The sequence below is a fragment of the Pongo abelii genome, chromosome 4, assembly GCF_028885655.2.
Source record: "Pongo abelii isolate AG06213 chromosome 4, NHGRI_mPonAbe1-v2.0_pri, whole genome shotgun sequence".
NCBI classification, from domain to species: Eukaryota; Metazoa; Chordata; class Mammalia; order Primates; family Hominidae; genus Pongo; species Pongo abelii.
The window spans coordinates 126,439,071-126,451,301 of record NC_071989.2 but is presented as its reverse complement, the minus strand read 5'-3'; positions in this window follow the sequence as shown (position 1 = coordinate 126,451,301).

Genomic DNA, 12,231 nt, shown 5'->3' with positions numbered 1-12,231 from the left:
GAACTCATCATTTTTGATGGCTGCATAGTATTCCATGGTGTATATGTACCACATTTCCTTAATCCAGTCTATCTTTGTTGGACATTTGGGTTGGTTCCAAGTCTTTGCTATTGTGAATAGTGCCACAATAAACATACGTGTGCATGTGTCTTTATAGCAGCATGATTTATAGTCCTTTGGGTGTATACCCAGTAATGGGATGGCTGGGTCAAATGGTATTTCTAGTTCTAGATCCCTGAGGAATCACCACACTGACTTCCACAAGGGTTGAACTAGTTTACAGTCCCACCAACAGTGTAAAAGTGTTCCTACTTCTCCACATCCTCTCCAGCACCTGTTGTTTCCTGACTTTTTAATGATTGCCATTCTAACTGGTGTGAGATGGTATCTCATTGTGGTTTTGATTTGCATTTCTCTGATGGCCAGTGATGGTGACCATTTTTTCATGTGTTTTTGGCTGCATAAATGTCTTCTTTTGAGAAGTGTCTGTTCATGTCCTTCACCCACTTTTTGATGGGGTTGTTTGTTTTTTTCTTGTAAATTTGTTTGAGTTCATTGTAGATTCTGGATATTAGCCCTTTGTCAGATGAGTAGATTGCGAAAATTTTTTCCCATTTTGTAGGTTGCCTGTTCACTCTGATGGTAGTTTCTTCTGCTGTGCAGAAGCTCTTTAGTTTAATTAGATACCATTTGTCAATTTTGGCTTTTGTTGCCATTGCTTTTGGTGTTTTAGACATGCAGTCCTTGCCCATGCCTATGTCCTGAATGGTAATGCTTAGATTTTCTTCTAAGGTTTTTATGGTTTTTGGTCTAATGTTTAAGTCTTTAATCCATCTTGAATTAATTTTTGTATAAGGTGTAAGGAAGGGATCCAGTTTCAGCTTTCTACATATGGCTAGCCAGTTTTCCCAGCACCATTTATTAAATAGGGAATCCTTTCCCCATTTCTTGTTTTTGTCAGGTTTGTCAAAGATCAGATAGTTGTAGACATGCGGCGTTATTTCTGAGGGCTCTGTTCTGTTCCATTGGTCTATATCTCTGTTTTGGTACCAGTGGCATGCTGTTTTGGTTACTGTAACCTTGTAGTATAGTTTGAAGTCAGGTAGCATGATGCCTCCAGCTTTGTTCTTTTGGCTTAGGATTGACTTGGCGATGCGGGCTCTTTTTTGGTTCCATATGAACTTTAAAGTAGTTTTTTCCAATTCTGTGAAGAAAGTCATTGGTAGCTTGATGGGGATGGCATTGAATTTATAAATTACCTTGGGCACTATGGCCATTTTCATGATATTGATTCTTCCTACCCATGAGCATGGAATGTTCTTCCATTTGTTTGTATCCTCTTTTATTTCATTGAGCAGTGGTTTGTAGTTCTCCTTGAAGAGGTCCTTCACATCCCTTATAAGTTGGATTCTTAGGTATTTTATTCTCTTTGAAGCAATTGTGAATGGGAGTTCACTCATGATTTGGCTCTCTGTTTGTCTGTTATTGGTATATAAGAATGTTTGTGATTTTTGTACATTGATTTTGTATCCTGAGACTTTGCTGAAGTTGCTTATCAGCTTAAGGAGATTTTGGGCTGAGACAATGGGGTTTTCTAGATATACTATCATGTCATCTGCAAACAGGGACAATTTGACTTCCTCTTTTCCTAATTGAATACCCTTTATTTCCTTCTTCTGCCTGATTACCCTGGCCAGAACGTCCAACACTATGTTGAATAGGAGTGGTGAGAGAGGGCATCCCTGTCTTGTGCCAGTTTTCAAAGGGAATGCTTCCAGTTTTTGCCCATTCAGTATGATATTGGCTCTGAGTTTGTCATAGGTAGCTCTTATTATTTTGAGATACGTCACATCGATACCCAATTTATTGAGAGTTTTTAGCATGAAGGGTTGTTGAATTTTGTCAAAGGCCTTTTCTGCATCTATTGAGATAATCATGTGGTTTTTGACTTTGGTTCTGTTTATATGCTGGATTACATTTATTTATTTGTGTATATTGAACCAGCCTTGCATCCCAGGGATGAAGCCCACTTGATCATGGTGGATAAGCTTTTTGATGTGCTGCTGGATTCCGTTTGCCAGTATTTTATTGAGGATTTTTGCATCAATGTTCATCAAGGATATTGGTCTAAAATTCTCTTTTTTTGGTTGTGTCTCTGCCCGGCTTTGGTATCAGGATGATGCTGGCCTCATAAAATGAGTTAGGGAGGATTCCCTCTTTTTCTATTGATTGGAATAGTTTCAGAAGGAATGGTACCAGTTCCTCTTTGTACCTCTGGTAGAAATCAGCTGTGAATCCATCTGGTCCTGGACTCTTTTTTATTGGTAAGCTATTGATTATTGCCACAATTTCAGAGCCTGTTATTGGTCTATTCAGAGATTCAACTTTTTCCTGGTTTAGTCTTGGGAGGGTGTATGTGTCGAGGAATTTATGAAGCATTTTAAAATAATTATGGATGCCTTAAAATCTTTGTTGCATAATTCTAACATCTTGCCATCTCAGTGTTGGCATCTATCTTTCATTGTTAAGTTTGAGACCTTCCTGATTCTTGGTATGATGTGTGATTTGGGGTTAAAGGCCAGACAATTCCATTTTCTGTTATAAGTTCTAGACCTCATTTAAACCTTTCATTTTAACTGGCTTATCTTAAATTTAACTCTGACATCACTCTAGCAGGGAATGGGGGTGCCCCACCTCATTCTTTTCAGGTGAGGGTAAAAGTCCAGACTTCCCACTCAGCCTCTGTTGACACCTTCGAGTTGTGTGTGTTGGGGTGGGGGGAAGCCTTCATTACTGCCAGATAGGGGTGTAAGTCCAGGATCTACACCTGGTCTCCACTGACATCATTGGGAATGGGTTCATTACCTCACAGTAGGAATGAAAGTCCCAACTTCTTCCTCAGCATTCTCTGACATTTCACCCAGCAGGGTACTGTGATGCCTCATTAAAACCTGCCCTTGGTGGAAGTCTAGGCACTGTATTCAGCCTCAGCTGGAATGTATGGGTGTGGGGGCCGCAGGTTTTTCTGTTGTACTCGGCCGGAGTAGGGTGGCTATTGTCTGAGGTTCACTATTTTACTAGGCTGCCCTTTCCCTCATTATTTGGTTAAAGAGGGCAGGATTTTATTTGTCTATGCTTGTTAGGTTTTCTGGTTTAATGGCTCCTCCAGCTCCAAATCTAGGATATATGAGGCAAAAAAACCAAAACAAACAAAACAAACCACGGAACTCACCTCTATGTCAATTCCAAGGTCCTGAGGTCCCTAGCCATTCTACCTACTCCTATCCACCTTTCAGAGTCTTCTCATGTTTGTTTCATATATTAATATAATGACCAGGGCTTTTAGTTCTACTTAGCCATAGAAATAGGGAAAAGTATGTTCTACTCCATCTTTCCCCTGTAACGTATTTTTGTTGCAATTTTTTTGCCATTTTTAATCTCTGTTGTTTGTGCCTTGCTAATTACACACTGAATTTGTGCTGTAGTTAACATGAAAAATGTAATTAATGCAGATGCTATTGGTAAGTTATTTCTGAGAATAAATACATTTTATTACCTTGCCATATGGAAATATAAATAATTGGCTCATGGGCTTCTAATATGAGTCTGTGTAAGTCAGATAGCACATGAGAAGATATATGAAAAAGTAGTATTTATTATTAGCCTAATGTAAAACCAGGGTACAGTGTCAGGTTCCTGCTAACTCAGAAAAGACTGCCATTGCCCGAACTTAGCAATTGTCAGTGTTGACACTTTTAGGAATCACTCATTAGAATGATCGTCTTGGGAGTAACTGGTTGGGTGACTATTGATTTGGAACCTTTCTCTAGATCCTGCTTGGAGGATGTAGATCTTGTTATAATAAATACTTCTGTATATTTCTGGGCCCATCTTGTGTGATATGATTACCTTCATGTGTTCGCAAAAGTTGAAGATAATTTCCAGCTTTTTTCTGCACTTTATTTTACATATCTTTTATATTCCTAGTTAGATTTCATCTGATGTTAAGCAAGAGTAAATATGCATATTTTATTCTTTTAAGAGTCAAGTTCTAGTGAACTCTTATAACTTATTTGCAAATTTACTACCCTAGGCTATATTCCCAAAGAAAGGTTACTTGAGTTTATATAAGACCATAATGTTTGTCTTGAAAGATCTCAAGTCTTCCTAGAATTGCTAAGAACAGATACACTGAATTTCCCCCAAGAGCAACTAACTCTAGGTAAAATTCCTAAACCAAAAGACTCAAATATTTCCTCTTAATTCATTTTCTCTGGAGGAAGCCTTCTAACTTTTTTCCAACTGGAAGACTTTCAGAGATGAAGTTTATAGCAGTGCATCCTCTTGGCAAATATCAGTGTCCTGGCACATAACCTGCCTGCAGATAGATTTCATCAGAACTAATGAGAAGATGAATGTGTTTACATCTGAATCCAGAGCTGTGCCTTAACAAAATTGCTGTCATTTAGACACAAGTCAAAGGGTAAAACTGGACCATGGACAGATTTGAGGGTAACCAGGATGCAATATTATTAATTATGTCTTCTATAATTAAAGTGAGATATCAGGAAAATATCTCAGGCTGATACTAGAATAGACAACCTCTCCAAACTGCAATTTGTTTTCTGTGATGTTAGCTGTATCTCAGGCATAAATGGATTGGTGATTTTACTAGTTGTGTAAAAAGCTTTGAGTAGAAAAAGTGGTAGATATTTTTTGAGCTTTGTGCAAGGTACATGGTAGCCTACACCATTAATGACATGGTGTATTAGCCATAATAAGATTTATTGATGATAACTTAAAAGCAGAGAATTAGCAGAAGGCATGATATACCCTGGGTCCAGGGAGTTGTTCAATCAAGAATGTTGCCCGTAGCAGGTTGAATGTGCTACAAGGAGCTCTTCAGTGGGGGGAAACTTCACCTCTGAACCAACTTACATATATTTAGGCTAGTCCAAGTGTGTGAGGAGGACATAGTTTACTAAGTAAAATAAAACAAAACTGTTGTGGGCCATCTCTAGGCCTATAAAACAATATTAGGGGAAGTTGGGAGCTCATCTTGGGAGTTGGCACACCAAAGGCACCGACATTAACCGGAGGCCTTACTACCTTTCTCTAGCTGTCCAGTCCAGCTGGACCAACAGTTCCAGACTTCAAGAAAGGAAGACGATAGGGAGGCCTTACAATTTCTCTTCTGAGACCAAAGTTTCATGTCTTTTAGTGGATAAAAATCATAATCCACAATGGAGACTCAGAAAATCTCAGGTTTCCGACAGGTTGGACCTACTTCTTCCTTGACACTTGAAAGGTACTCTCACAGCATCTTTCTCTGAGTATCAGGCTAATGTCCCATCAATCTCCACTTTTAATGAGTTCTCACATCAGATATGGAATGTCTTTATATAACACATTTCATTTATTTTTTGTTTTAAAGAAGTCATTATATGATAAGCACTTATTTGTGAGACAGTCCTAGATACTTTATATGGATTAACTACTTTAAGTCTCATAATTCTATAATGAAGGTATAAATTTACCCAGTTTACATATGGAGGAACTGTGACCCACAGTGGTTAAATACTTGCCCAAAGTCAGAAGGCTAGTAACAACAACATGCCCTGATTTCATCTAGTGACATGGAGATGAAGACGATGAATAAATTTAGAAATTAAAAGTGCTATGAAGGAAATAAAGCAGGGTGATGTGCTAATTTTACTTTGGGTGGTCAGGGAAAGTCTCATTAAGAAATGTCACAGGATCTGAGACTTGGAAAATAAAAAGCAACAAGCCAAAAAAGAGGCTTGAGTGCTGATGATTACAGGAAGGACGGAAGGTTCAAGGCCTCAAGAAGGAAACGAGCCAAATGTACTTGAGAAAGACGAAGGAGACCAGATCATTGGAGGAATGGAACAGTGGTAAGAGATGTAGTGGAAGAGGATGGAGAGGGTCAGACCTGGTAAGGGATTTACATTTGAGTTGTAAGCAACAGCAACTCTGCTCTGTGTGGCATTGCCTATGTGCCAAGCACTGCTCTAATAGTTTTACCTATCTTCATTTTATCTTCATAGCTATCATATGAAGTAGTATCATTATTAGTCTCATTTTACAGATGAGAAAACTGAAGTGTAGAGGGTGAAGTAACTAGTAATTGAAATGCAATTGGAAATGATTGGAAGACTTAGGATAGTAACAACCTGAATTACATTTAAGAAGTGGCACAGGAGCTGAGACTTGGGAAAGAAACTTCTTTGTGGCTGTGTGGAAAAAGGATTTAGGGGCTATGAAAGAACAAACTAGAGAACCAGGCAGGAAATCATAGTAGCCTCTTCAGGATATTACTGATAAACGGGAAAATTGGACTAAAGGATTTTGGTATATTTTGTACTGATGCTGGAGTAGATGTAGGAGGTGAAATTAAATAAGAAATCAAGATATATTCCTAGGTTTCTTATTTGGACATCTGGGTGGATGGCAATGTCGTATATAACGGTAAATGATAGGGAAGACAAGAGGACAGAGTTAGAACACAGTGATTTGGCCATATTAAGTTATTGACACTTACTAGACATTCGAGGAGAGATAAGTAGAAAGATGGATATATGGAGTTAAAGTCTCAGTGGAGAGGTTACATATTGTTTTAGTGCACACAAGAAAAAGGATTTGGAAAAGGTATATTTCCATAAATAAATCTGGGACCAAAGTTTGTTTTTGTGGTAGAAACCTAAGCAGGGAATTTCTACTTTTTGTTTAAAGTTTTGTTTGGGATTTATATCTTTATTCTCAGATAAAAAAATGTTTAGGTTCCTAATAAAATGTCCTTCCCAGTGTCAGAATAAGAAGTCTATTCTTTTTTTTTTCATTTGGATTTTTTTCAGATATAGGATCCCCTATTCCAAGACCCCATTGCCTCTGACATCAGTCAGTGCATGTCTACAGAAGTTCAAGGGGAATGCTGTTCTAAAAGCATGTTCAGCTTAGTCTGCCCATGGGAGCAGGAAGGGTACAAAGTGAATATGAACTTTTAAAAGATGACAGCTGCCCAAACACATGTGGTGTTTTCAAAGAAAGTTCAAACTGAGCATATTTAAAATGGACAATGCTACATTGGAGATTTTTTTGTGCTCTGCAGCATGAATAGTTCAATGATTATTTTCATTAGGTCCTAGTTGATTGCTTGTTTATTTATGCCTGGATGGTTTTTTCCTTAATCTGAATTTGTTTTTCAAACATTTAGCAAAATCCCAGCATAGTAAAGATAGGATGTGTTGGGTTTGCCTTACATTCCCTACTCTTTTCTATGAAAAGCAGAAATCAGATTAACATCTCTTTCTGAACTCCAAAATAGGAGTTCACTTTGATATGAGAAATAGCAAGAAAATGTCAACTACTGAACTCCATCATATTCCCTTAGCTGCTTGCTTCCAATAATAATGTTCTGTAAAGATTTAGAGATTTTCCTTGAAATCTTCCCCCAAATCAATTGTGAGATGTACCTTTTATACTACTGTAATATTTCTGAAATCAAAATGCTTCTTACAATTATAATTAGTAGTGTTTCGTTTTTTAGTGGTACATAAAATAACAATGTGTTTTACTTTTTTTATTATCATTATTATACTTTAAGTTCTAGGGTACATGTGCACAACGTGCAGGTTTGTTACATATGTATACATGTGCTATGTTGATGTGCTGCACCCATTAACTCATCATTTACATTAGGTATATCTCCTAATGCTGTCCCTCACCACTCCCCCGACCCCATGACAGGCTCCAGTGTGTGATGTTTCCCATCCTGTGTCCAAGTGTTCTTATTGTTCAATTCCCACCTATGAGTGAGAACATGCAGTGTTTGGTTTTTTGTCCTTGCGATAGTTTGCTGAGCATGATGGTTTCCAGCTTCATCTATGTCCCTACAAAGGACATGAACTCATCATTTTTTATGGCTGCATAGTATTCCATGGTGTATATGTGCCACATTTTCTGAATCCAGTCTATCGTTGTTGGACATTTGGGCTGGTTCCAAGTCTTTGCTATTGTGAATAGTGCCGCAATAAACATACATGTGCATGTGTCTTTATAGCAGCATGATTTATAATCCTTTGGGTATATACCCAGTAATGGGATGGCTGGGTCAAATGGTATTTCTAGTTCTAGATCCTTGAGGAATCACCACACTGTCTTCCACAATGGTTAAACTAGTTTACAGTTCCACCAACAGTGTAAAATATTCCTATTTCTCCACATCCTCTCGAGCACCTGTTGTTTCCTGACTTTTTAATGATTGCCATTCTAACTGGTGTGAGATGGTATCTCATTGTGGTTTTGATTTGCATTTCTCTGATAGCCAGTGATGGTGAGCATTTTTTATGTGTTTTTTGGCTGCATAAATGTCTTCTTTTGAGAATTGTCTGTTCATGTCCTTCACCCACTTTTTGATGGGGTTGTTTGTTTTTTTCTTGTAAATTTATTTGAGTTCATTGTAGATTCTGGATATTAGCCTTTGTCAGATGAGTAGGTTGCGAAAATTTTCTCCCATTTTGTAGGTTGCCTGTTCACTCTGATGGTAGTTTCTTTTGCTGTGCAGAAGCGTGGATAAGGACAATCGATGTTCTAGTGCAAATATTGGAATTAGGGTTATAAAATGAGAATTGTTGGCTGCTGGATATTCTTCGATTTTGATGCTTCTTTGAGAGATAACCTATTACCTTTTTTTAGGGAACCCCCAAGTAATGTTTTTACAATGGCATAAATATAATTTTCTTAAAATATTTCTATTAAATTTGAATTCTAAGAAGATGTTTTTCAAGCTTATGATTCTGTTACATATTTTTTATAGTTTATTCTATGTTACTAGCTCACTTTGACAAGTGAAACAAAAGGTACAAATAAAAAGTTCCAACTTTCAAACTCTGTAGATCTAGAATGACCTCTGCTTATTAGTCAGTCAAGAATTATTAGCATACTTTGGCAAACAACGAAGAGAGAATCTTCTTTTTTTTTTTTTTTTTTCTTTACATGGAGGTCTTACAATATTTTATTAGATTTATGCATAGATATTCAACGTTTTTATTTTTTTTTGCTATTTTTTTCTTCTTCTTCTTCTTCTTCTTATTATTATTATACTTTAGGTTCTATGGTACATGTGCGCAACGTGCAGGTAAGTTACATATGTATACATGTGCCATGCTGGTGCGCTGCACCCACCAACTCGTCATCTAGCATCAGGTATATCTCCCAGTGCTATCCCTCCCCCCTCCCCCCACCCCGCAACAGTCCCCGAAGTGTGATGTTCCCCTTCCTGTGTCCATGTGTTCTCATTGTTCAATTCCCACCTATGAGTGAGAATATGCAGTGTTTGGTTTTTCGTTCTTGCGATAGTTTACTGAGAATGATGATTTCCAATTTCATCCATGTCCCTACAAAGGACATGAACTCATCATTTTTGATGGCTGCATAGTATTCCATGGTGTATATGTGCCACATTTTCTTAATCCAGTCTATTATTGTTGGACATTTGGCTTGGTTCCAAGTCTTTGCTATTGTGAATAATGCCGCAATAAACATATGTGTGCATGTGTCTTTATAGCAGCATGATTTATAGTCCTTTGGGTATATACCCAGTAATGGGATGGCTGGGTCAAATGGAATTTCTAGTTCTAGATCCCTGAGGAATCGCCACACTGACTTCCACAAGGGTTGAACTAGTTTACAGTCCCACCAACAGTGTAAAAGTGTTCCTATTTCTCCACATCCTCTCCAGCACCTGTTGTTTCCTGACTTTTTAATGATTGCCATTCTAACTGGTGTGAGATGGTATCTCATTGTGGTTTTGATTTGCATTTCTCTGATGGCCAGTGATGGTGAGCATTTTTTCATGTGTTTTTTGGCTGCATAAATGTCTTCTTTTGAGAAGTGTCAATTCATGTCCTTTGCCCACTTTTTGATGGGGTTGTTTGTTTTCTTCTTGTAAATTTGTTTGAGTTCATTGTAGATTCTGGATATTAGCCCTTTGTCAGATGAGTAGGTTGCGAAAATTTTCTCCCATTTTGTAGGCTGCCTGTTCACTCTGATGGTAGTTTCCTTTGCTGTGCAGAAGCTCTTTAGTTCAATTAGATCCCATTTGTCAATTTTGTCTTTTGTTGCCATTGCTTTTGGTGTTTTAGACATGAAGTCCTTGCCCATGCCTATGTCCTGAATGGTATTGCCTAGGTTTTCTTCTAGGGTTTTTATGGTTTTAGGTCTAACATTTAAGTCTTTAATCCATCTTGAATTAATTTTTGTATAAGGTGTAAGGAAGGGATCCAGTTTCAGCTTTCTACATATGGCTAGCCAGTTTTCCCAGCACCATTTATTAAATAGGGAATCCTTTCCCCATTTCTTGTTTTTGTCAGGTTTGTCAAAGATCAGATAGTTGTAGATATGTGGCATTATTTCTGAGGGCTCTTTTCTGTTCCATTGATCTATATCTCTGTTTTGGTACCAGTACCATGCTGTTTTGGTTACTGTAGCCTTGTAGTATAGTTGAAGTCAGGTAGCGTGATGCCTCCAGCTTTGTTCTTTTGGCTTAGGATTGACTTGGCGATGCGGGCTCTTTTTTGGTTCCATATGAACTTTAAAGTAGTTTTTTCCAATTCTGTGAAGAAAGTCATTGGTAGCTTGATGGGGATGGCATTGAATTTATAAATTACCTTGGGCACTATGGCCATTTTCATGATATTGATTCTTCCTACCCATGAGCATGGAATGTTCTTCCATTTGTTTGTATCCTCTTTTATTTCCTTGAGCAGTGGTTTGTAGTTCTCCTTGAAGAGGTCCTTCACATCCCTTGTAAGTTGGATTCCTAGGTATTTTATTCTGTTTGAAGCAATTGTGAATGGGAGTTCACTCATGATTTGGCTCTCTGTTTGTCTGTTATTGATGTATAAGAATGTTTGTGATTTTTGTACATTGATTTTGTATCCTGAGACTTTGCTGAAGTTGCTTATCAGCTTAAGGAGATTTTGGGCTGAGACAATGGGGTTTTCTAGATATACTATCATGTCATCTGCAAACAGGGACAATTTGACTTCCTCTTTTCCTAATTGAATACCCTTTATTTCCTTCTCTTGCTAATTGCCCTGGCCAGAACTTCCAACACTATGTTGAATAGAAGTGGTGAGAGAGGGCATCCCTGTCTTGTGCCAGTTTTCAAAGGGAATGCTTCCAGTTTTTGCCCATTCAGTATGATATTGGCTGTGGGTTTGTCATAAATAGCTCTTATTATTTTGAGATACGACCCATCAATACCTAATTTATTGAGAGTTTTTAGCATGAAGGGCTGTTGAATTTTGTCAAAGGCCTTTTCTGCATCTATTGAGATAATCATGTGGTTTTTGACTTTGGTTCTGTTTATATGCTGGATTCCATTTATTGATTTGCGTATATTGAACCAGCCTTGCATCCCAGGGATGAAGCCCACTTGATCATGGTGGATAAGCTTTTTGATGTGCTGCTAGATTCCGTTTGCCAGTATTTTATTGAGGATTTTTGCATCAATGTTCATCAAGGATATTGGTCTAAAATTCTCTTTTTTTGTTGTGTCTCTGCCAGGCTTTGGTATCAGGATGATGCTGGCCTCATAAAATGAGTTAGGGAGGATTCCCTCTTTTTCTATTGATTGGAATAGTTTCAGAAGGAATGGTACCAGCTCCTCCTTGTACCTCTGGTAGAATTTGGCTGTGAACCCATCTGGTCCTGGACTTTTTTTGGTTGGTAAGCTATTGATTATTGCCACAATTTCAGCTCCTGTTATTGGTCTATTCAGAGATTCAATGGTTTAGTCTTGGGAGGGTGTATGTGTTGAGGAATTTATCCATTTCTTCTAGATTTTCTAGTTTATTTGCGTAGAGGTGTTTGTAATATTCTCTGATGGTAGTTTGTATTTCTGTGGGATCGGTGGTGATCTCCCCTTTATCATTTTTTTTTTGCATCTATTTGATTCTTCTCTCTTTTTTTCTTTATTAATCTTGCTAGCGGTCTATCAATTTTGTTGATCCTTTCAAAAAACCAGCTCCTGGATTCATTGATTTTTTGAAGGGTTTTTTGTGTCTCTATTTCCTTCAGTTCTGCTCTGATTTTAGTTATTTCTTGCCTTCTGCTAGCTTTTGAATGTGTTTGCTCTTGCTTTTCTAGTTCTTTTAATTGTGATGTTAGGGTGTCAATTTTGGATCTTTCCTGCTTTCTCTTGTGGGC